The following is a 25,117-nucleotide window of genomic DNA, read 5'->3' as shown; positions in this document are numbered from 1 at the left end:
GATATAAACAAAGAAATATAGGTGATTCGTTTCAGTGTCTTTCTACTTAAGATATAGTCATGTACATTTTCTCACAGTGACAACTGTTTCTCTGAGATTTTCAGTTAGACTCACCTCATTAATTAAATTGTTCAAATACTATTCCTACAAAAATTAAAATGTTTAAGTCATCCAAGTGCTATAAAAATCTTATTGTCCCGTTACAGCTTCTCATAAAAGCTCTCACACTTTCGAAAATCACTTCAAGAACAGTCACAGAGAGATCTTCCAGAACACAGCAAATCAAGGCAGCAAATCGCATCTTTCTTTTCAATTCAAATACACAAAAACTAATGCAGAGGTCAGGATTTTAGACAACAATAGCTTAAAGAATAATAGGATCATTCTCCATCCTGTAGAATTTACAATAGCCAGCATGAAGTATCCTTTCATTCTGCCATGTAAACCAAACATCAACACTGGATTTGTTTAAATATTTATTTTCTCAAAATAAATTAAGACAACAAGAAGCATAATGAGAAAGCTAGCAAAGCAAAATTTCTAGCAAAGCAAAGCAAGCTTGCCTTTTTTTTTGAGAATAAGTTGATGTACATAAGAATACAAAAATGGTATTTGTGCCACAGCAAGATTGTGAACAGCTTGTGAAGGTGAAATTATCATTTCTCACAAGCATTTTGGAAGTCTGTTCTCAGTTGTCCTTAAAACTGCATAAAATAAACCAGACTATCCTCCTCCAGAATCCCGTACAAAGAAAGTAATACTTGCTGGGTGGCAAAAACAAGATTTGGCAGCTTCTGAAATTGCCCTCTCTCATCTCTGGCTCTCTAGATAGCTTTTCAGCTAAATTTCTGTAAGCTCTCTAGACTAATTTAAAAAAAAATAGTTGTACTCCCTGCTGTTGCAGATGCTCCAGGAGTCCTATGCAGTAACAGGTGCACATTTTGTTAAAATGGCAGCCTAAAAGTCAGGAGTGCTGGCATTCTCTACAAAACAATCTTCCACACCTAAAGCTTTTTCACAGGTGTATCTGCTGGTTGTTTCTCATCAACCAGTGCTCATTTAGGACCAGAGGAGAGGAAGTCCAGTGGAGGGGAAAAAGCTTGCTGGTGGCAAGTCAGCGTTTCAGAAGCATTGGCAGCAAACTGCTAAATGGCAGAAAAATCATCACTGGGGTAGAAAAAACAGACTGGTGTTTTACCACGTGTTTGCCTCTTGAGAGCAGGAAGTAGCCCAAACACAAATTTTTCTTTGCTGTTTGAAATCCTGACTTGATAACTGAGCAGGCCCAAAGTTCTATAAGTAGCCTGAAGCAGAATCTCTTTCCTAATGGAGCCATGAAAACAGTTTATTAGATGATAGATTTCTGAAGGTATTTCAAAATATCCTTTAATAATGAGGAACATCACTACTATTTGGCATTATCTTTTTCAAGCACGCCATTTTTCACATTGCCCAATCTCCTCAAATTTCCTCCTGAAGAATATTCCAGAGACCAGCAAATTATCTGCATAGTATTTCACTAAGGAAAGGATAAGGAAGAAAGAATGGAAGAAGGGAAAAAAGACTGCCAAAAAAGGACAGATCCCCTCCTTCAGTCTGTTTTAGCTCCTTCTAGATATTAGTTCCTAACCATTCCTTTGGGCTAGCTCTCATTTTAGTCAGATCCCTCTGTAAGCTTATTTAACTCACTAATTTGGTACAACAGCAATTCATCCACTTATACAAAAAATTAAATTACTGTTCCATCAGGTTAGAGTGGGAACAGCTCATGATGTCCAAAACCCACCAGAATTATCCAGAAAAAAAAGAAATTGAGAAGGAATAGGGGCTTAAAATCAGAGAAAATCGAAAGAATAAAAAAAAGGGGGGGGACACCAAAACTGAAACACCACTTCTGGAGGTAAGCAGCTTGACAGATTAACACCATCAAACTTTTTTTTATTGTTACTAGTTAATGCCATCTCTCCCTAATAGTATTCCCAAGGGTGTAATTTTCTTTCCTTCCTTCTCCTCCTTCTATTGCATCATGTAACCAGACACAGTGTACTTTCCGCAAAACAGAAATCATTAGACTAACTGGAATAAAATTCAGTAGTACAAGGTAAAAATAACAGTAAGATAGTAAATTTTAACTCCTCTTGGGTTGAACAACCAAATGAGATGTCTATAACTTAAATAACTCTAATAACACATAAACAGCAATACTCAACTTTTAGCTAGCCAGCAGATCACTATAAGAATGCAACTGCAATGATTGCAAGTTCTTTATTTTTTCTTAAAGATATAGATAAAAAAGAAAATGGTATCATCTACTCTTATATACTCATTAAAAAGCTACTTGAAAGCTTTTCACAATACTCTGGAAAGTTTGGAAAAAATGCTTAGGAAGCCAGCACCAACAGAAGGTTTACTGTCTTTGTAATACAGAAATTTATACTTTGATTTCCATGAACAATCTAAGCACAAGTGGACAAAACACTTGAGCATCAGATTAAAATTGCAATGTCTTTTTCTATAAAAACCTGCTATTGTTTTATAGTACTTTTCAAATTATTAAACTATATCTTATGACATGTAGCACACTTGTAACCATAAACAAATTGTTATGTATGGTTTTTAGTCCTGTGCTTCGTAAGATTCTCCACGAGTCAAGTCACAAATATCTTAAAGCACTTGCACAGTTCCATCAGATTAAGTATAACAATAAATACAATATGTGTGTGCTCAACATATGCTGGTTAGCAGCATGAGAGGACTCTAAAGTTTCATTTGTTACTAAATTCTTCTGCTTAACATTTAGCATGATGCTATTTATAACTGAAGTTTAGAATATTACAGTATATCAATGGCTACATTTGCACACTGTAAAATATTACACACTTATATGAAGTGCTATTTTTATACACTCAACCTTCTGAAAGATGAGCAGAATTGGGCATTTCTATTTACACACAAACACACACTCCAATATTATCAAATATGCTACTGGTGCTTCTGTTAATTTATACTGATTGAAGACATTTTAAGGAATGGCAACATGGGAGTTCAAGTTTCAATCTGAGACAGACAGATGAAAACAGTATGAGAGTATAAAACAACCTCGGGAACTCAAACTTTCACTAGCATTCACCTAAACTATAATTATCAATCTGAAATATTGATAGTTCAATAGGTATACCTCATCATATGGAGGCCTTCAGCATTTGAATAAATTACACTTTTAGCACTATTTAAGGCACTGTGTAATGTTAAGCCAATCCCATAGTAAGACTTTGTTAAAAATAACTGTGGCTTCAAAAGCTGGATGAAGCTGCAGGGATCTACTGTATCCAATCTGGTACTTAGCACTACAAATCAACTAAGAACACAAAACTTAAGATGAAAAAAAAAACCTAAGAGGTCACTATTGTACAAGATGAAAGACTGAGCAGACCAGAAAGTCAGCTTCCAAAAAAGATTCAAACTTAACACATTAAGGGACATAATATCAGTTGATTTCAGGCAACCAAGTGAAGGACAGAAGAACACAGTAGATGACATACTGAAAATTTATACTAATGGCACAACCTCCCCATGAAACAGAAGAAGTAGTTAACAAAACAAGGCAGTTATCCATGCATCAGGAATCTCTAATTTTTAGAAGTTGAAAAACACCACATGATTAAGGGGAATAGAAAAAAAGTAAGGATAAAAATCAATGTCATGTTAATCTTTTCAGTCAGGAAGTCACCTAAAAGTGCAGCAAGAAAGGTTTCTAAATGTAAGAAAGATAATTTTGAAATTACACATACTTCTTTAAAGTGAAAAAATTCCAGATCATACATTGTTCAGCTTTCAAGAAATGTTAATTGCAACCATTTAATGTAAATTTGAACTATCATTACTAATTTAACAAGGAGATGGGGTGTAGGTGAGAATAAGGAAGAATGACTTAAGTAATTTCTGAAAACATTTAAGATACATTATATTAAAGACACATTAACAGACCTTACTCAAACTCCAATCCTTTGGAATTACCTTGAAAAATTTATGGAAGTTGTGGGAAAAACAGAAGCATAATAAAAAACACAGACTGATGTACAGGCTTTTGGCAACACTTCACCTGACAACCTCATAAGCAAAACAAGGAGATACAATGTATTTCTAGTTACAAAATACAGGTACAGTAGTTGTCTAAACAAAAAAATTAAATATATATACAAAATTAAAATGTGGTTTGTTGCAAAATTAGGAATATTGTGTGGGAGTCTATCTCCTGACCCAGCTAGGAAAAGACTGGTAGCATCTACGTCCATTCAATCGCTTCAGTAACAATTTGGATGACAGAAAAGTTCACAAACTTATCAAATTTGTAGATAACGCTGTCATGGTGGCAAACTCCAAGAAGGAGAGCCTCAGACTTCAGTAATCTCAATTACTTGATGTAATGGTCTGAAATCAATGAAAAGGAAACTCAATACAGACCACAAAAAGTTGTATGTTTTGGACAAAATACAAATACAGAAACTTAAGATGGAGTTTACAACAGTACAGCCAAAAAATACTGAAAATGAGCCATCACTAAACATGAAACATCATGCAGCAAAAAAAGAAAACTTGTTTCTCAAATCTTAAAAAACCAACGTAGATTAAATGCAGATAATGATCAGCTTGTCACAATGTGTTTACTCAGTAAAAAAACCCCAAGTTTAAAAGACTCAAAGGACTCATCTATCCCATCCCCTCTCCAAAAGAGAAACAACTGGACCTAATCCATTAAGCACCACATGGCTAATATTAATGGCTGTAATATTAATTTTAATGAAATATTTGAACAGGATACTTCAGTCAAACTTTGTAAGTAGGAGTATGAAAGTAAGATTAGGAGGGTGAAAAAATCTATCATACATCACCTTGACATTTCTGATCCTGCCTCAGTACTAGATGTTAGATTATATAGTCTTATGATGTAACCCCGTTTTTCAATTATTTTAATGAACTTTGTTCAGAATTAAATGCTGTGCTACACAGCACAACGCATGATAGTTCTGCAAGGGTTGCAACAAGTGCTAGCATTTGCTTTCCTCAATTACCTTTAAATGGCATTTTAAGATTTTCTCTATGTGAAACATGATATTCACAAGCACATGAAGCTGCACAATATACTTCAGATCTGAAGTTTCAATGAGCAATTTGATTTTTCCCCAAAATGTGTAATTTCTCTTTACTATCCTTCAGAACTAAGAGAAACTCAAAAGGATATACTAAGCTCTATAGAGCTCTCTCCTATTGCCACAATCACAGGATTAGAAGTATCCTTCTGATACTGGAGTCTTTACACCATCTTCAGCTTTGCCTCTGCAACTGCAGACCTCACCTTCACAGGAAAGGTTAACCGATCATGCATTTGTAAGCCCAACACAAGTGGCAACTCTTCAGCTCCAATTTAGCTTATAACATTGGGAAAATAGCTGAAGATAAACTCACAGAAAAAGTTATGCACAGATGAAGTGTGCATAGAGAAATTTATATGCGTAAAATTTTTATGTTTCCAAGGGTTTAGTGAGAATCCCAGTGCCTACTCACATACTTAACATATTTTCCACATTTTTAAAGCAGACTAAAGGGAGCTCCTTGAATTTCCCAAAGGAACATATCTTCCACAGTAGCCCAAATAAAAACATCCGATCTTTCCCAAAACTCAAGAAGTAGGTGATGCCAGTGTTCTCCCTTGCAGCAAAGTTTACTTTCTGTAAAACTTGACCAATTACAAATATTTGAAAAAGAATTACAAAGTCACCATATGGATATCTGCCTCCCTTTATCAGAGCCACAATAAGGTAGTTGCTATGCTTTTTCTAAGAAAAGCACTGAATATGCAAGGCAAAAAGTGCGTGAAATAGTTCTCAAAATAAAGCCATGCTCCAAATAGAATAATGGTAAACTTAAGAGAGTTAAAATTCATTAGTGTACATAAAAGCACTACAGACTCGCCTTAGTTAAACTTCCAAAACATAAGGCTAAATATACCACCTGAGATCCCAGCATAATTAACAAGACTGTTAAACAGCATTTCCCCTGACTTAGCTATGATCACCTATAAAAAAAAGGCCACAATATTCAGGCTGCTGTATACCTGTTTCAGTGAGATAGAGTGGAATCTTGCAAGAGAGAAAAATTAAAGTTCTTTTATGTAGACTGAAAAATCTCAAGTTTCTTGGAGAATATCTAAAAATTTTGCCTAAGTGGCTCATCACAAGTAAAACAGAAAAACTTTGCTGTGTACTGCACTGAGGATATTAGGAAAAATTCCTTCACTGAAAAGGTAGTCAGGCATTGGTACAGCCTGCCTGAGGAAGTGGTGGTCATTATCCCTGGAAGTGTTCAAAAAACATGTGGCACTTGGGGACATGGTTTAGGGGTAAAGATAGCAGTATTAGGTTAACAGCTGGACTTGATCTTGGAGGTCTTTTCCAACTTTACATTTCTATGATTTCTTGGGAAGTACCTATGCATTTTAAATCCATCAGTAAAACACGCACACCAACTACAACAATAAATCTGTGAAACTTCATTACAACAGAGTATTACCAAAAGTGAGTCTACTGTATGTCCCCTGTGTATTTAAAGACAATGAATTCTACCACTTTGCTAATGCAATTAAGCATTCAGTTCTACATTTTTGTTCAGTGGTGATGGATTGCTGAGAATGATAGTAAACAGTCAAAAGCAACTTGTTTGCGGCTCATTAAAAAAAAAAAATTAAATGTACCAGGCATTCAACCATGAATCATTTGGGATTTTAACTTATGGTTACTCTAAGTTCAAATCGAATCCCCCTCCACTCCCTGATCTGAAATAAGGTCTTTTTTAAAAGGATATTTCCACTCCCATCTCACCAACATGCTTCAAACACACCAAAACATATCAAAAGGCAAGAGTCTTTACAAGGACAACTTGAAAAGCATAGCACATGGTGCCTTCTATGCTGATTTTGGCTGGGTTGGAGCTAATTTTCTTTAAAGTTACAAGTATGGGGCTGGGTTTTGCACTTGTGCTGAAAACAGATAATACAGAGAAAAGCTCGTGCAGTAGCCGCATTCTGGCAAGACCTGTGGGCCCGTCCAGAGAGGAGCCCATGCTGGAGCAGGTTTGGTGGCTTGATTTCTTTTTGTTATTGTACTGATTCTCCTTGATTTTCCTCCTATCATGAAAGCTATACTTTCATGATCTATGCTTCAGGAGCCTAACTGTTCTCCTTTTCTGATTTTGAGCCAGAAAAGCTGACCAGCAACAGGAGGGTGGTCAGTGTGGGAAAAATGAAGCCAATACCCCTTCTCCAAGCACTAACTTTCCCACAGCAGCAAGCTGTAACATTAAACTATAACATAATCACCTACATCATGTAGAAAAAAGTCCCCCAAAACATTCTGATGTTAATGCACGATCTACTCTAAACACTCGCCAATGGAGCAGGTTTGTTACAGCATTCTTGACAGTCAGATTCCAGCAGCAAATTTAGGCACTCTTAACTTGAGTGAACCTTCTGTGAATAAAGTTCCAGTAAATAGTTTGTACCACATAAATCAGCGCAGTGCTGAAGTTTGCTGCTGTAACTCCGAAGTTTGTTGCATTGGTCTGTCACAGTTTATCTTAATAAATTGCATGGCATGAGAGTTACAACATACAGCTCAGTATATTTCACATTCCATACTAGAGGTGGTCAAGTGAAAATCTGCCTTAGATCTGAATTGCTATGAAACACTTCTCAAGCACCCAATGCAACTGGTTATCTACCTGCTATCCTAACCCATTTGCAGAAGAAGTTTAGATTAAAAACCAGAGCAGTAACAATGCTTTGATAAAACCTTAGCTTGAATGTGATGGTTGCTCCTTCACATCTCTAGCTCAGTCAACAGACCTGCAACTTTTCTGCAACTTTTATTGTTATCAGTCACAGGCTCACCTCTGAACTGACTTCATTATGTTCAATGCTAAAGCAACTATATCAAGCATATGTATATACAGTCCTCTTGCAAAATGCTAATCATTCCTTTTTATTTATTTAATCTTAAAATTCATATTTATTTATGTGTACCCTTACTATTCCAATTAGAACTTTATGAAGTCTCTGGAATTTACTGCAGTGGGCTACGTTTCACTCTCAAAATCTTGAGACCCAAACAGCAAGTATAGCAAGCCTAAGTGTAGTCCATGTGTCATTCTAATTCTTCAAAGGAAGTCCATTTCCAGAAATTAAGGCTTGAGTAGAGAAAGAAACAACAATGAATAGTTACTTAAGGTAAAAAAAATGAAATGAGATTATATACTTAATACACGCAATTTCAGTTCATAAGTGTTACCTTTGCTTTACACTTTGTGGTCTAGAGCATCACTTGTGCTTTAGCCCATCCCATAACATGACAATGAGACAAAGATTTTAGGTGAAATCTTATTTTAGGAATGAAATTACTGGACAGAAGGAACGCACAAAAAGTTTCTTGCTGCAAGAAAAAAGTACTGGGGGGTGAACAGCCAAAAAACCAAAACCCAGCTGTTAGAGCCAAAATATCATTGCAGAAAGCATTTTGAAGTTTTTTCAGAAATGGAAAAAATGGAAAAAAACTAGGGAAAAACAGCACTTAGTCCTTCATCAGTCATATGTGAATTTCAGTGAATAGAACTTCTTGCAACAAATTAATTTAAGGAATTAAGCTTCACATTGAGGCAAACATAATTTCATTACTAGAAAGTAGAAAGGTTTATTCATGATTTGCAGACAACTAAATGTGTGGTTCTGTTGCCAACTGTTGAGCAGACATCCTCCCAGTTCCCTGGTCCTTCCTGAACCACTCTACTCCATCCTTCACACCAACTATAACATTTGATAGCATGTGATACACTTCAGTGATTAAAGCCAGCAGAAAACTATTCTTTTTTATGTAAGATTTTCATCAGGCTACCAAATAAAAACAGCCCCAGAGTAAGACTGATAAGTACTAAAGCTAGTGCAGGTAGCAACAACATCTTTATTTTGGAGGTGAGACTTCCCTTAGGAGTTCCCAATGCTCACTCTTGTCTGTTCCCATCCCTCCTTCAGAACCAGCGCTAGAACTCACCAAGTCGTCTGCTGAACGTATCGATCTATCTAGGACAGCAGAAAAGTCTTGGTAGAAAACCAGAACAGTTAAGTTACATCGACTTAGAGGGAGCAGCAGAGCTGTAATACAGCACAAGAAAGTCAGGACAGAGCAACTTTCTCCCTTTGGCAGCACTAAGTTATTTTATCAGCTCACAAAGCGCTGGGTGTCCGCAGTTGTGTTAACGAATAGTTGTGTCTCCAGGCTTCCTGTAGGGCACCAACCACATATTAATGTGGTCAAAACCGCAGCCTGGATGTACACAGGTGGGGCAGGCTGAGTTTTCCCACCCTACCTTCGCGATGGGAGAGGGAACCGCGGCAAAGGAATTAGAACGTTCCTCCTGATAAGAGAGTCAGAGGGCACGAGGAGGAAGCCCAGATTCCAACTCTGCAGTTACCCACAGTCAATCACAGTCATTTAGACTGGAAAAGACCTCCAAGATCATCGAGTCCAACCTGCAACCGATCATCACCATGTCAACTAGACCAGAGCACAAAGTGCCACGTCCAGTCGTTTCAGGAACACCTCCAGGGATGGCGACTCCACTCCATCCTCTGGTCTCCCCCTCCTCCTCCACTCCCCCTCCGGACTGTGTGTCCCACCACAGCTGCATCCCCGGGCGCTTGGGGCTCTGCTTCGGTCCGAGCCCAGCAGGATGCGTTGGCGGGAGGAGCGGTCCAGCCTGGCGGCCCAGCCGGTGGGAAGCGGGGCCACGACGTGGCCTTTGCCCCGCGCTCAGCCCGAGGCCGCGCACACGCCGGCGAGGCCGCCGGGCCGGGTGGTGCCGCGGAGCCCCCGGGGCAGTCCCTGCGAGCGGCGCCGCAGGGCCCGGCGGCACGGCCGGCAGTGCCCTTGGCGTGCAGGGCGCTGCCTCCGCCGGCCCCGCCGGGCGGCGCGGGGTCTCACCTGTCGGGGCCCGGCGGGCGGGCGGCGGGCGGGCGGCGGAGCGGCAGGAGCGGGGCCGGGAGCAGCGCCGGGAGTCGCGGGCGCAGCGCCCGGAGGCGCCCAGCAGAGCTCAGCAGCGCGGCCATGACCGCCCGCAGCACGTGAGCCGCGCGCCGGCGCCGCACCGCCGCCGCCCCCACGTGATAGGGACCAACCATTCCCTGCGGGGGGGGCCGCCGGCTCCGGCCCCGGAGTGAGCTCGCTCGGGCACCGGCGCGCCGCCAATTCCTCCCCCGCGCGGCTGATGGGCCGTCCCAAGAGAGACTGGGTTGGGCGGCCCGGCAGCCAACCCGGAGCGGCTCCGGCGGGAAGCGGGCGGGCGCGCGCCGGGAGCGCGGGATCCTGGGGGAGGGAGGGGGAAGCAGTGCCGGGGAGCACCGCCTTTCCCTGCAGGCGCTCCCGGGAGCTCTTCCGCACGGTTCCGCGGGACGTGCCGTCCCTGCCCGCTTGGCTTTCCCAGCTGAGCTGCCCAGGTGCTGCTCCCCCGGGAGTCCGGCGGTGGCTCGGGGCGGACGGAGCCGCCGCTCTCGCACTGCCCGTACCGCGTTCCAGGCCCCGCCAAAGCGTGGCCGCTGGCGCGCAGGCGCGCCAAGGAAAATCCCTCGGCCGGTTCCGGCCCATTAGTGGAAAGAAGCGCGTCCTCCTCTCGGCGTTGGCTGGCGTGTGCGCCGCGCTCCAGGGAAGCAGTGCTTGGGAGGCACGGCTTGTCATCCCCTGGGAGTGACTGGCAGAGGGAAGAACCTTAATTAAACCAAATGTCAACAGTACATCTCTTCCTGAGCTTGCTTGTATTTACTGAGCTGCCACCGGCATCTGAGCTTCGTTTTAGCATCCAGGTCAGAGCTGGTTGGTGTAACGTAAAACATTAAGCAAGGTACTTACAAATTAAGTGCATGTTTTCGTGCAAAACCCATGTCACTATTTTTGCGGTAACTTGCAAATAATTACTCCAAGGGGCACATTGATTTTTATTAAATCAGCTACAACCAGCCATTTTCAACTGCGGTTTACTTGGAAAGATTTGTAAAGCCTCATCATCAAGATGCAAAGAGCCCAGTTTTTATAAGTTTTATATATATATATATATATGTGTGTGTGTATATATATATATATGGATACCAGTTTTTGTTGTTTAGAAAGTCCTGGATGCTCAACAGTTTTTTACTATCAAGCCCTAAGTCATGAGTTACAGTAGTAAGACAATATTTGTGATGTTACTGCTTATCATGGCTTCTGCTGTATCACAATGTTAATATTTCATGGAATACAGGCTTCAGTCGTAATGAGGAAGAGCAAAACTTTTTAACCCAAGTACAAACCTAATACTAATTATTAAGCTGGAATGTGCTCACCAAACTTGATTATGGAGTAGAGCCCCTGGGAGCTTGCTCTAGTGACACAATAAAAAGAATGTCTACATTGCTTACAATAAGGACGAGAAATGAGAAAGTGAAGGACTGGAAGATAAAGAGAAAATAGTTAAATTACACTGGTCAGCATAATAAATAATAAGTTCTCATTGCTAAGACTTCACTGCTGCTGAATCAATAAAGAACACGTTAAGAAGTGTTTAGAAAGAAAACAGTGGGACAGATGCAGACCAAGAATTCCTCCAAAGGACATAGAAAACACAAAGGTGCTTGTTTGACAATCCAGTTGGTGGATAACTGGATGTGAAACAAAGGCTGCTCAGAGAGGAGCTACCTTTTGACTGCCCAGTTGAGAAGTCATAGACATGATTCTGATTTAGAGGTAAAGACAGCTATTTGCTTGATGTGAAAAGGAAGCGAGGTCCTGGAGAATTAGTTCAAAATGTCATATAGATGAAGCAGTAGTATTAGGAAATTATATTTGCTGAAGTTCTCTGAATGGATGAGAGAATCTAGATCACATTTATTAAGATTTCAAAAAGAGGAGAATTTTAATCAGTAAATTGAGACATAATGTTTATGGAGTATAAGTGAGTTTCAGTTCTTTGATGAAGAAGATGAGTTGTTAGATATGTTATTTGTGGAAAAAAATATTAACATTTGTATGCAAGAATCTGGAGAAAGCTCTGTATGGAAGGGTCACTAGAAGTAGTTGAGAAACAGAGGTTACTGGGTGAAGAGTAAGCATTTTGTTTTAGCCATACCACACTTGAATTGAACCATACACAAGATGTGAATGAGGCACTAGGATTTCAGTATGGACAAAAAGCTTGATATAGAGCTGTGGGTCCTCAGCACAGTAGCTGTGCTGTATTTGTAGAAAATACAAGTCCAGAGGTAAAATATACAGGTCCAGAGATATGGAAAAGGCCAAAGGCACAAACATACCTAAGGGGGATGAAGATATTCATCCAAGTAAGAAGATTGCAAAGTATGAGCTAGAGAAAGGAAGACATTGTAGAAGGAAAAGCTGTGCTCAGCTACATAAGGGACAAGTGAAAAGTCAGACGTGAAGGAGTCCAGACTAAGAGAGATGGAAAGGAAAGATGTGGCAGACAAGACTGGATAAAGGAAGCAGTCTAGGGAAAGCTGGTTTGTTGGTCTCACTACCAAAGGAAAGAATTAATAGAAAGCTCCAGACAAGCAAAAGAAATCCCATGCTGACTTCTTGTTTTTCCCCCCTCTAGGAAGACCACATACTCCAAAAGTCTTGGCCTGATTTACTCTGCACAGGGAATTCCATTAAGAATCCCCAGAAGACTGTCCCTGGGGATAACAATTAATAGTGCCAGGTTCTGTTAGTGGGATCTGGAACTGAGTATTGATTCCTTTCTCTACAATAGTTTCAGCCTGTGCCAGACAATTGCCTGACCTAGGTCGAGGAATTAGCATCAATCAGCTTGGAACCATTGCCAGTAGGCAGTTTGGCAGTAGCCACACTGTACTGGATTTATAAGCCAGGATTCTGGCCAAACTCTTCCAATTGGTTCACAGGCCACAGGATGGCTCTGGTTATTTAAGGTAATAGATGGGCACTGCCTACCTGCATACTGCCTCTCCTGGAACTTTTAAGTTCTGATAAGGTTTCTTCTTAGTTGCATTGAGAGTTTATCATAAACACTTAATATTAACTTCTAAAATTTAATTGAAATGTGTAATGGGAATTTCCAAAGCAAGAGTTACAATAATGTGGTAATTAGAGCTTTCTTCAGTCACTCTCCTTCTTTCAAATAAACCCCCATATGTATAAAACAGCTAAAGTAGCTTATGCCACAGTTGGCTCTGGAAAATCAGAGAATCCAAAGTTTAAATTATGCTATAAATGCATCCCCAGGATCTCAGTGTAAAAACTTTTGGAGTAAATGATCCAAGTTGTGTCAAAAAGCCTTGACAACGGTGAAGGAAACATAAGAGGACATGCAGAAGAGAATCAGCGTTGGCCTAGGACTATTGCCTTTGGGCAGTTTGGATGTGGCTGCTGCATGTCAGGGGGTAAAATGGTAGCAGGAATCACAGCTATATATGTCATGTAGGAGGTTTATGAGATGTTAACCTTTGAAGAAGTCATGGTCTGTGCTTGTAGTGGGGCCCAGGTGAATTCTGGGGGTCCTTTGGGGGTCTCAGAGGTGTCCTCTGCTGGCACTTGTGCTGACTAATGGAGCCATCAAGTCCCTATTGGAAAGGTGGGGTTCGTCTCTAGAGGATGTTTTAAGATGAGCACAAAGCATGCTGTAGTGTGTAGGGAGGACCTCTTGCCCCTAACCTCCTGATAGCTTTGCCTGTTCTTCCCATTCCCTAGATTAAGATGGCCTCATCTAGAGGCAGCTCTGTGCAGATGACACCAGTGCAGTAAGACATCCATCTTTCCACCGTCAAGGTAGTGTGTGATCTATGTTACACAATGGGGTGAGAGAATATAGTTCCCAGCATTCATTTATTGGCTCAATTTGTCTTGAGAAATGAACTATCAGGAAGGTTTGCCATGGAGAGAATAATTTGGGGCATTTAATTGAGACTCTGGGGGAAGGTAGGCCATGGAATTGAGAAGATGGCAAGGTACTTACATATATGTATTGTTAATATCTATATTATTTTTATTTCTGAAGACTGAGTAAGGATAATCTTAGATTTCAGGCAATGTGGTACAGAAGAGGTGCCAGTATGGAGAATATCCATCCTTAATATATCTTGAGGGAATGTGACAAAGGAACTAAAAAGTGACCTTTCCCTATGGCTTGTTCTCTAAACCCGACTGAAAGTTTTGGATGAGGCCTCTTGCCTATTCTCAGGCATGCAGTTCATCCCTGAAAGAGGTGACTCTCAAGGCAGTAAAAGATTGAAGGATAAAGAGGAATGTGGTTCTCTGTGGTACTCTGTATGTTTATATATAGATATGGATAAATCTGTATACAGATACTCTTATGACAGCAAAGAAAATCTAATTCTAAATTCATGCTTGCTAACATTTTTGTACACTTTTAATATCTCATTTCCATTTTGTTCTAGGAGAAAGTTGGATCAGCTTAAACTGCTCGCACTCCTGTTATTGCAAACTCTCACATTTTTCCGTTGAATCTCTGAATATTCCTCAGATCTTGTGAAAACACATATTTCAGGTTCATTTGAAAAGAAAAAAATTTAAAAGCATGACCTGAGAATGTCTGCTGAATTTAGAGAAAAAATAAGTTAAAAGAGTGGGTTTTTTTTAAAACCAAAGTGTGATTTTTAGAGCCTGAGTTGCTTAATGCTAGCAATAATGTGATTTCCTTGTCTGGGACATTTTCCAGATTCCCAAGTTGCCTCCAGCTATTACTACAGCATCTTTTAGGTCTTGTAGTTTGGCCAGTGTTACATATAGCAAAGCAGGTGCTCCATAAAAAAATCTCTAGTTGCAAATAAGGTTGAAGTCAACAAGTTTTTTTAACTAAGTAGGTTTTATTTTGAGAGGATGAAAATGAAGTAAAATATTAAGAGCTACATAAGTGAGGGGAGAGATGGTACAAACATATATGTTGTTCGGAAGGAAAGTGGAGAAACGTGACACAGAATAATTTGAGAGAAAGGAAAGAGAAATCTGAGGTGGAAGTAACTGAGTAACTCGTAAGGCTCCTGTTTTGGATTTGTGCGGGAAACAGTATTGATAATACAGGGATGTATTCACTACTGATGAGCAGCACTGACACACAGTCAAGGTCTTTTCTGCTTCTCACACTGCCACACCAGCCAGGAGGTTGGGGTTACCCAAGGAGCTGTGAGGGGACACAGCCAGGACAGCTGACCCCAACTTATCAAAGGGACTTCACATACCATATGGTGTCATGCTCAGCAATAAAACTAGGGAGAAGGTTGGCTACAGGACTGCTGCTCGGGGACTGTCTGTTCGGTTGGTGGTGAGCAATTGTTTTAATTTGCATCACTTGTCTTTTGTGGGTTTTATTTCTCTCTCTTTGTTATTTTTTTTCATTACAATGAACCCCAGGAGTTCCCATGAGTTTTCTCAACCCATGAGTTTTCTCACATTTACCTTCCAAATCTATTTCCCGTATCATGCTGAGGGGAAGGGAAGCTGGCAACTGTATGATGCTTAATTGCTGGCTGAGATTACACCATGACAAAAAGGGATTGCTGTTCACATTCAGAAACAAGATCAAAGTAAGCACAGCTCATTTTCAGGAAGTTATTGAGAAGATTCTCTTTTTTTAGACTTTTTCTTTTTCCTGGAGTTTTAAGATTACACTTTGTTACTCAGATGCCTTTGGGGGTATATTGGGTCTAGCTGAGCTCATTTCCCCATCGTAGCCCTCACAGTGCTGTGCTTTGCATTGGTAGCTGGAAGGGTGTTGATAACACACCGGTGTTTTGGCTACTGCTGAACACAACATCAGCACTGTAACATTCCTTCCTCAATCGAGGGCAAGATCCTGGGAGGGGACACAGGTAAGCCAGCTGACCCAAACTGACCAAAGGGATATTCCAGACCATATGACATCAGCTCAGATATGAAAGCTAAGGCAAGGAGCAGGAAGGCAGGCATTCATTGTCTCCAATGGCTGCCTGCTGAGGAACTGTCTCGCATGCCGAAGCCGTGCTTCTCGGGAACGCAGGCCAACCATCGCTGCTCATGGGAAGTAGAGAACAAACCCTGCTATCTTCTGCTTCACTTCGCTTTTGCGTGCACAAGCTTTCGTCTGGCTTCTGCTTTAATAAACTACCTTATTCCAACCCATGAGTTATTTTCCACCTTACTCTCTCCCCTGTCCGGCTGGGAAGGGGAGTGATAGAGCAGCTGGGTGGGCACCTGGTGTCCAGCCAAGGTCAACCCACCACAGGGGGCTGTTTATCTCTCAAGTGTCAACTGCTTCCTCTCTTCCCCCTAACAAAAAAAGTTCCGCTGTCCATATTGTAAGTTTGTTTAAGTTTAAGCCAATCTCAGATTTTATGGAAACCTGGCTGCACAGCTTTGATGGTATGGCATATGGGTTTGGCATATTGGTTTGCTGTGCCCTGAGTGTGATAAAATCCAGCTGAGGAACTGGAACAGGAACTAGCAGTAGCAAGTAAAAAATCAAAGAGCCAGGTCTTAGGATCTGTAAAATAATATCTAAGTGTTTTGTTGAAATTACAAGCAAGAAGGCAAACCCAAGAACTGGAGAAAGATGGATAATAGGCAATTTGAATGGAAAATTGCTGCTTGAGAGTCCTGTTGATTTGTATTTAAAGAATGCTCAGTTTTCATGTAAAACAATTCCTTTCCAATGGCCAGTGGTGACTTAATCCCTAATAAGATGCTACATTTTTTTCCTTATTGTATGTATCCAATAGTTAAAATGTTTCTGCAGGCAAAACTATGCCTTTGCTCTTGTTTGATCTAACTCAAAATCTTTGACGAGCTCTTTTAGAGCTGTATTGCACTGTAAAATAATTATTTCCACTGAAAATGCAAAAGAACTTATCTCCCTGTGCTCCTCAGCTATGTTAGTTTTGCAAGGTTAGTAGAAATTTTAATAAGTAGTAGTGCCTTTATTTTTGTAACCAAGTCAGCAGATCTTATCCTGGCTATCTACAGGGAGTAGATCTGATGAGTAAGAAGGTGCTTTTTTTATATAGTTACTTTTCAGAAGATCACAGTTTGAAAATGGTTGTGACATAACTGGGTCACATCTGAAATTTTTCTATAAGCTGCATAAAATGAGAAGTTGAGGTAGCTGCTTTTGTCAGAAGGTATATTCTTCGAGCTGCAGTGAATCATACAGCTCAGAGATTTGCATATTGTACTGTTACTGAAAACTGCAAACCAGTCATAAGTCTGTAACCAATTAGTAGTCCTTCAGTATCTTCAATCTGTTGCATTTAAATGATAGCAAAGTAAGAATTAAGATATAGATATATAGATATATAAGCTTCACACACCGTATGTTTCCTGTCATTGCCTTTGTTTTACATGTTTGGATGCGGGCATGCTGTACTACAAAGAATACCATGTCCCAGCGTTTGGCTACTATGAGTATTGGAGAGAAAATAGTTGGAGAAAATAGTAAAACAAGTTTCAGGAATGGTAAAACTGTATTTCAGCTGCCTGTAGCTCCAGTATGTAATACACCTTTTTCAGATTTTTATGCATGCTTTAACTTTTGGTAGAAAGCAAAAGTGGAATGATTAGAAAATCATACAGATTGCTGGCTGGACTGGGAAATTATAATAAAACATGATTAATAAGATTACAGATTTTACTTCATATAAGAATTCTGATGCTGTTTTTATATCAATGGGCACACTGGCTGAGTCTCTGTAAATCTCCTATCCCAAACAATGAAAAATATTAATCATTCTGGATATAAAACAGATGAAGTAAAGAGCATCTAAACTGTAGGTACCTGCTTTAGTTCAAAATATTTGAGGTTTTCTTACACATATTCTGATTTATCTTTATAGTTACTGAATATTTTTTTAGTCATATGGGATCTAGAAAGGTTAATCCAAAGGCCAGTTAGACTTTGCAAAACCTAATCCACTAACATTAAAACAAATATTAAATCTCTTGGTGTATACGTACAGTATCTTTATACCTCACACTTGTCTGCCTCTCTGGTTTACATCCCAGGGACAGATACAGCACACTGCTATACATTTGTACAGCTCATTTGCCTGAATAACAATTTAGTTTCATTCAAATACGATATGGCTGTCTAAAATGGTAGTTGGATTGTTATCTTTATGAACAATAATCAAAATAGCTTTTATTGTATTAAGAACTTTCATTTATCTGTTTATTTCTCTTTCCTCAGAGTAGGTCCACAAGCCTGACTGACTAAGAAGACAGAAATATCCAGGGAAGTGTAAAATAGCATTTTGAAGGGCAAAGACTGAGAATCTCTTAAAACATATCCGTCCCTGCTAGAAAAAGTTTTAAATTTTTTTGGCAGCTGATCTGTTTTGAGAGTTTTTATTCTCTTGCTAATTTTTCCATCATCCCTGTTGGACATATTTGCCCCACTGATTAAGTCAAATGCCAAATCAAATGTTTGTATGGCTGTGCTTTAACTGAGGAATAGTATTTCCAATTGTGAAGGCAGGGCAGAAACAATTATTTTTTACCTTTTTTTTTAAATGCCAATACTGATTGTGTTACAAAACAAAACTTTGAATTCAAGTGTTAATTAGTCGTGTAGAAAATTTATATTTTTTCCCTGGCTTTAATTTTTTTCTGAAACTGTTTCCTTCTGAACTCTAGGGTTTAAAAAGTTTTAAACCAAACAGATATACTTACCATCAGTAGTGTTCAGTGGAGGCCTTTTCCATGTTGCTTTAAGCCCTTGAATGGGTTTTATGGTTTTTTCATGTTGTATCATATAAAAAAATCTGAGGGTTTTTTTTCCCCTCAAGAAATGCACAATTATGGTGAAACATCTTTCTAGCTAGACCTGTGCATGCACATAGTGAGTTGAGGACAAAGTATCAGCTCAACTGAAATAAAATTTTCAGTAATGAAAGTCAGGTCCAAGGATGAATTCCAAATCTGCTTAACAAACAGTTTCAATTCCTTTGTGGTTTGAGAGTACTTTATATTTTCCTCTCTACTTAGCTTTTATATTAGTAAAAATAAACATTTGTCATTAAATAACGCAAACTCTATCAAACATTTGTTTTCATAAACTTCAGTTAGGATTACTGGAAAGGGTATCACGTAACTGGAGAGAGTAACCTGTTTCAGCAACATGGGTTCTATTGCTGATATTTTCCCATTGCTGCAATGTATGAAGGCTGGAAAGTTCAAATATTTCCCTCAGGGCAGATACTGTCTAGATAAATTAAAATTAAATAACAGTTAAATATATTGGGCTATCCAAGGTGCAGCACAAGTGATCTCTGCAAAGGAAGAAAAAATTATTAGCATTTTAAATATATCACCAATGAAAAAAACAGCTTTACTTTTCCATAGTTTGTCTAAAAAATTACTTTAAGTATGGGAGTTTGTGGCATAAAAGTAATTGCGTTTTTCTGTAAACTCACATTTTAAAGGCATTAATCAAAAACATGCAAAAAAGATGGTATTTTTAGCAGTGCAGGAAGAAGTATTTCAAACATGGATTCACTCTGCAAAATCCTCTGCTTATTATTGGAAAATATATGTTCTGATGAAGCCATGAAACACTTTTTGATTATTTTACTAAATCAGTGACTCGGACAAGAATTTCGTGCTCCACTAAGTCTGATTTTGAATATTGGCTTAAAATGAAATTTAAAGAACAACTTTGTCCCCATTCATTTTGTTTCTTGGATGCTGCTATTCTTTGGAAAGTACCAGTAAGAGCTGCTTAATTTCAGAAGGAAGAGCATATTGCATCTTTCCCAGTGAGAATTTCTTCCCACATATTTGTAATATTTGAGCTGAATAAATGTTAGCAAGGAAAAAAATGAAATAACCAGTTCTTAAATGGTTTGGGTAGATTTAGAAACTTGCAGGACAAACTGATATTGAAGGATTCTCCCTTCTCTTCTGCTTTATGTAAAGGAGCTTCTGGCTGCATCTGATTCCTGGAAAATTTCACTTTCGTCCAAGAGACAAGATGTCTCTCCAATATGCACTGTGCTAGATTTGGTGAAAATCATGCTGTGTTGGCCTGAATCCTGTTTGAAGTTTAGGCAATCGATAATCTTCAGTTATTCAGAATTTCTTGGTGCCCCAATACCTGATATAATGCCTTATTGTTATCCAGGTACTCGGTAGTCAATATTGCAAAGCAAAAGCAAGGAAGAAATAGATAGTACGAAGAAATTCTTTACTGTGAGAGTAGTAAGGCACTGGAACAGGTTGCCCAGATGTGGTGGATGCCCCATCCCTGAAAGTGCTTGAGGCTGGGTTGGATTGGGCCCTAAGCAGCCTGGTCTAGTGGAATGTGACCCTGTCTATGGCAGGGGGATTGGAGCTAGGTTATCTTTATGGTCCCTTCCAACCCAAACTGTTCTATGATTCTATGATTTTAATGTAAGGAAGTTGAGATGAGTCATCACAAGAGATTCTTAAATCTGTCTGGACCAAGATGTCGATTTTAAATGAAAATCTGAGAAGTTCCAGAGAATCTGGAGTATGATCTGCTGCTGTTGTAGCAAATAAGATGTGATTTGTACAATGTAATATAAGACAGCTTTTTAGAACCTCAAGAAAGTAACAGGCCAACTGATAATGGACTTCAACAGAGAATTAAGTGCTGAGAATACAGTTAATGTTAACCAGCATGATTTCATAGAAATAAGGTCTTGTCAAATGAAAATGTTATTGTTCTGAAGGACTACCGGTCTTGTTGATACAGGTGACAACTGTATTGGCACACTTTTATTAAGCATTTGACTTAATGACACCAATTAAAAAATGATTGCTCTTCAACAACAGTAAATTCAGAATGGGTTAACTACTAAAAAACAAACTGTATTTGCTAGGAATAGGTAGCAAAATAAATTATAGTCTAGTAAGGTTATATAGAGAGAGTTCTTAGCTTAGTACTTAAAACCTAAAGGAAAAGTCACTGTTGGAATTAGTGAGAAAAGTCATGGAGCAGAAAGTGATGGAAATGGTTCACTTACACACAATTGTTTGGATAAAGTTGTCAGCTGGTACAGAATAAACAATAACCAAGTTATTTCAGCACATGTAAATTCAGGTGTGTTGGAGTGAGTGGTCACTGCTCAGGAGGACTTTATTAGAAAGGAAGGCTCCATGGAGATGTAATATTACCTCCATGGGGCCTGCCTGTGAATGTCCTTTGTGTAGGTCAGGGCAGCACTAGGTGATGGGAGGGAGATGTTGCTGGTGCTGAGAACACCATCAAGTGCTGTGATCAGCTTGATGTGTGCTTCTGTCAGGTCCTATATCTTTCTTTAGTGTGTTAGACCAATGCTATGCTGTACCCATCCCCACTTCTCTGTTTAAATCCTTCCACATGCTTCTAATTAATGACCATTATCATCCAGTTTTACTGTGTATCCTGAAAAATTCACAAAGGAAAGAAAAGGGCAGAACATGAGTCAAGGAAATTTATATATAAAAGTTTGAAAGAATTTTGATTTATCAAGTAAATAAGCTTAACCTTATATTTGTATATTGGAAAGTAGTTGTTCTGTTGAAAGCAATGGACTGTGTATCAAAGTGTGAGGCTGTTGTGTGAACAGTTTGATGTCTATAGGGGAATCAATCTGTCACCAGGAGCTGAGAAACACTCTGAGATAGGTAGCAAGGAGGATATATTAAAAATATTTCCCTCAATCTGTATTTTGCTTCTGAGTCCTCATTTGTGCCATGCTTTTGTGTTGGCACAAGTGTTTATATAGTTGTTTAATGAACCAGATGGATCACAGAATCACAGAATATGCTGAGTTGGAAGGAACTCACAAGGATCATTGAGTTCAACTCCTGGTGCTTACTCATCCCCAGGAGTCACACCATGTGCCTGAGAGTATCATCCAAATGTTTCTTGAACTCTGTCAGGCTTGGTGCTGTGACCGCTTCCCTGGGGAGCCTGTTCCAATGCCCAACCACCCTCTGGGTGAAGAACCTCTTTCTAATATCCAACCTAAACCTCCCCTGACACAGCTTCAGGACATTCCCTTGGGTTCTGTCACTGGTGACCACAGAGAAGAAATCAGTGCTTGTCCCTGCTCTTCTTCTCATGAGGAAGTTGTAGACTGCGATCAGTCTGGATTAGTTTTAAGATAGATCATCTTCCCAGCCCTATACACTGCACAGCCACACAAATCATAGAATAGTTTGTGTTGGAAGGGACCTTAAAAATCATCTAGATCCAACCCATCTGCCATGGGCAGGGATACTTTCCACTAGACCAGGCTGCTCAAAGCCACATCCAACCTGTCCTTGAACACTTCCAGTGATAGGGCAGCCGCATGTTCACTGGGCAACCCGTGCCAGTGCCTCACCCCTCTCACAGTGAAGAATTTCTTCCTAATATCTAATCTAACCTACTCTCTTTCCATTTAAAGCCATTACCTCTTCTCCTGTCACTGCATGCCACCCTTAAAAGTCCCTCTCCAGCTTTCTTATAGGCCACTTCTAGGTACTGGAATGCTTCTATAGGGTCTTCCTGGAGTCTTCTCTTCCACAGGTGAACAACCCCAACTCTCTCAGCCTGTCTGCTGAGAGAGGTGCTCCAGTCCTCTGATCATCTTTGTGCCCCTCCTCTGTGTGTGCCCACACAAGGTGATTACAAGGAGTAGGCTTGTGAAGGAATGAAAAGTTAAGAGACTGATGGTGCCTGTGTTGTTTTAGCATTGATGCTATTGTAACCTGTCAGTATCTTTTCAGTTTTTAAAATGTGATCTAGTGAGCTATTAGTCCTCATTTAAATGAAGATTTTAGTAAAATACTACTAAATTGATTCTAGTACTGCTGACAGGTTCTAGTGGTTCATAATGCTCTAACTGAAGTCAGGCCAAGTAGCATATTTTCCTGTGTCTTAGCTAGGGAGTAGAAGTGGAAGCAAACAGAAGGATCCTGGTGATAATTTTTAGCTGTTCATATCCTAGGTGTGATCTTCATTAACGGTATTACTTAGCTTCTTTCAGTGTTGAATGCAATTCTGGAGGTAAGCTTGATATAATTTACCAATAAGTTTGAACTTCAAGAATTTCTTGAAGTATATATAGAACTTAAACTAAGAGTGAAAACATACCTGATACAGAATAAGGTAGGCACCACAAAGATTTAATCAGTGATACTTTAAATTTACATTCTGCATTCCCCCCAAAAAAGTTGAACGTCCAGAGAAATCTGTACAGTCACATCCCAAAGTTGTGTAGAACTTCAATGTAAGGATTTCATCAATAGTGTTTTAGGGTGTGCAAGGACTTATGGGTAAGCTTAATAACAATTATATTAGTTTAAATTGCTTCACTTGCTGCAATTCGGTACTACTGCACACTTTTTCTGGCCAGGTTATGTTTGAATCTTTGATACTTTGCTCATTCCTGGCTTAAAAGTACCCGCTTTCATGTAGGTTCATTTACATTTAACTCTCACTATCTGGTCAAGACTCTCCATCTTCCCAGAGTTTTAGTGAAGGTTATTTGTACATGACAAAATCCAAGCTCAAACCTTTAGAAAAGATTTTTATGAGAGCAGGATAGGTCAAAAGAAGAATGGAGTGCATCTCTTACATAGAGGATCATGGGAAGTTAATATCTTACATTTTTCCCCAATATTAGCCTTCAGAATTTAACTATTTTCTTCTGTTTTTCAGTTGTGCTTATGTGTTGCTTTTATTTCGTCATTTTGGGGAGGAATTTATTCACTTTTGTCTGTGTTTTGATTTAGTTTTAATTTCTGCCTATAAACTTCACAATTTCACATTTACTTTCATCTTTTTAACTACTCACTTGATAACTCCAGCCCCTGGCTTAAGTGTACCTAAGGCATATCTTTAATAAGGTGTATGTGAGGATACAGATATGCCTAAACAATTGTGGGGTGAAGACCCAAAAGTTCATTGAGCAAATGTTGTCTTTGCGAACACCAAACTCTGCCATGAATATTAGATACATGGGTGAACATATAAAGTTTTTCTTCTATATCTTTTTGTATTTTCACCTCTTTTACAATACTTTCTCCCTTGACTTTAACAAAACATTCTTTTTTTCAGATTGGTTCTAAGAATTACCTTAAATGTAATTTGAAAATAGAAAAAGAAAGTCCTTTTACTTTAGTGCTTCTGATTTATTATAAAATTTTTAAAAGAAGATGTTTTGTTAAATTTTTGTGGTAGCAGAAGAGAAGACACTGTAACATTAGTTGGTATTTTTTATCCTTTAGAACAAGATATGTTTTCAATGGGGCAAAGTATAAATTACTTTCTCAGTTATTCAGGTTTAATGCAATTCATATAGCACAAAAATCTTATCCTGCCCATTATTTAGCCATCCATGGAATCTATGAAGAAAAAAGTAGATGTGGCTCACATTTCTAATGTAAGCAAGTAAAACTTGGAATTCTTTACTTTTCCATGTTGAAAAGTATCAAAAAGAACAAAATATACTTTTTCCCAGTCCATTTTAAGTTTCTTGGGCTTGGCTCATCATTAGATTTATACTGGGGATGAATTTGGCCTGTATATTTTTCCTATCCCACTCAAACCAATTTTTTTTTTTTTACTTTTTGTTCCTAATATTTCCTTCTAAGCCTTTTCCTACCCTTCTCTTGATTGTCAGCATCCATTTTTCTTCCTTTCCTGGTACCTTTCCATTTCTTCAAGTAGTGCTCTTTAACCATTTACAGTTTCAGAAAGTTTCCAATCTGCCATTACTAGTAAGCTTTTAAAAGAACTCCTCATTTAGAAATGTCTAAGTGGGACATTGTTACTTAATCAAAAGATTAAAATATTTTTTTTATCTATGCGTCAATTTAAATTGTAACACTTTTGTAGAAATTCTTGTGTTTGGTGGTTGTTTCCTTAAATACATTTCTGTGGGAAAGGCAAAGGTTGTGAGTGTCAGCAAGATATGCCTTCAGACTGTTTAGGTTTGATTGCATTGCATTATAGAATGCTTCATTACTAGTTTAACCTCTCAGAGGTTTTCAGCTGCTGTTTTATTTAGCTATACTGACTACACTGCCTA

General features: G+C 39.2%; 1 protein-coding gene across 1 annotated transcript in view; it reads right to left on the bottom strand.

Moving 5' to 3' along the window:
• LRPPRC (leucine rich pentatricopeptide repeat containing) overlaps positions 1-10,049 on the bottom strand; it is an 87,318-nt gene extending 77,269 nt beyond the window's left edge. Inside the window, exon 1 of the mRNA XM_027681869.1 lies at positions 10,029-10,049. The gene's annotated coding sequence lies outside the window, so the exon portion shown is untranslated. The remainder of the gene's footprint in view (positions 1-10,028) is intronic.
• Between the last annotated feature and the right edge of the window lie 15,068 nt (positions 10,050-25,117).

This window comes from Neopelma chrysocephalum, unplaced genomic scaffold, assembly GCF_003984885.1.
Source record: "Neopelma chrysocephalum unplaced genomic scaffold, ASM398488v2 Primary Assembly neopelma1_61b, whole genome shotgun sequence".
Taxonomy (NCBI): Eukaryota; Metazoa; Chordata; class Aves; order Passeriformes; family Pipridae; genus Neopelma; species Neopelma chrysocephalum.
Note: the sequence above shows the minus strand (reverse complement) of the source record. Positions and strands in the feature narration are given on the sequence as shown.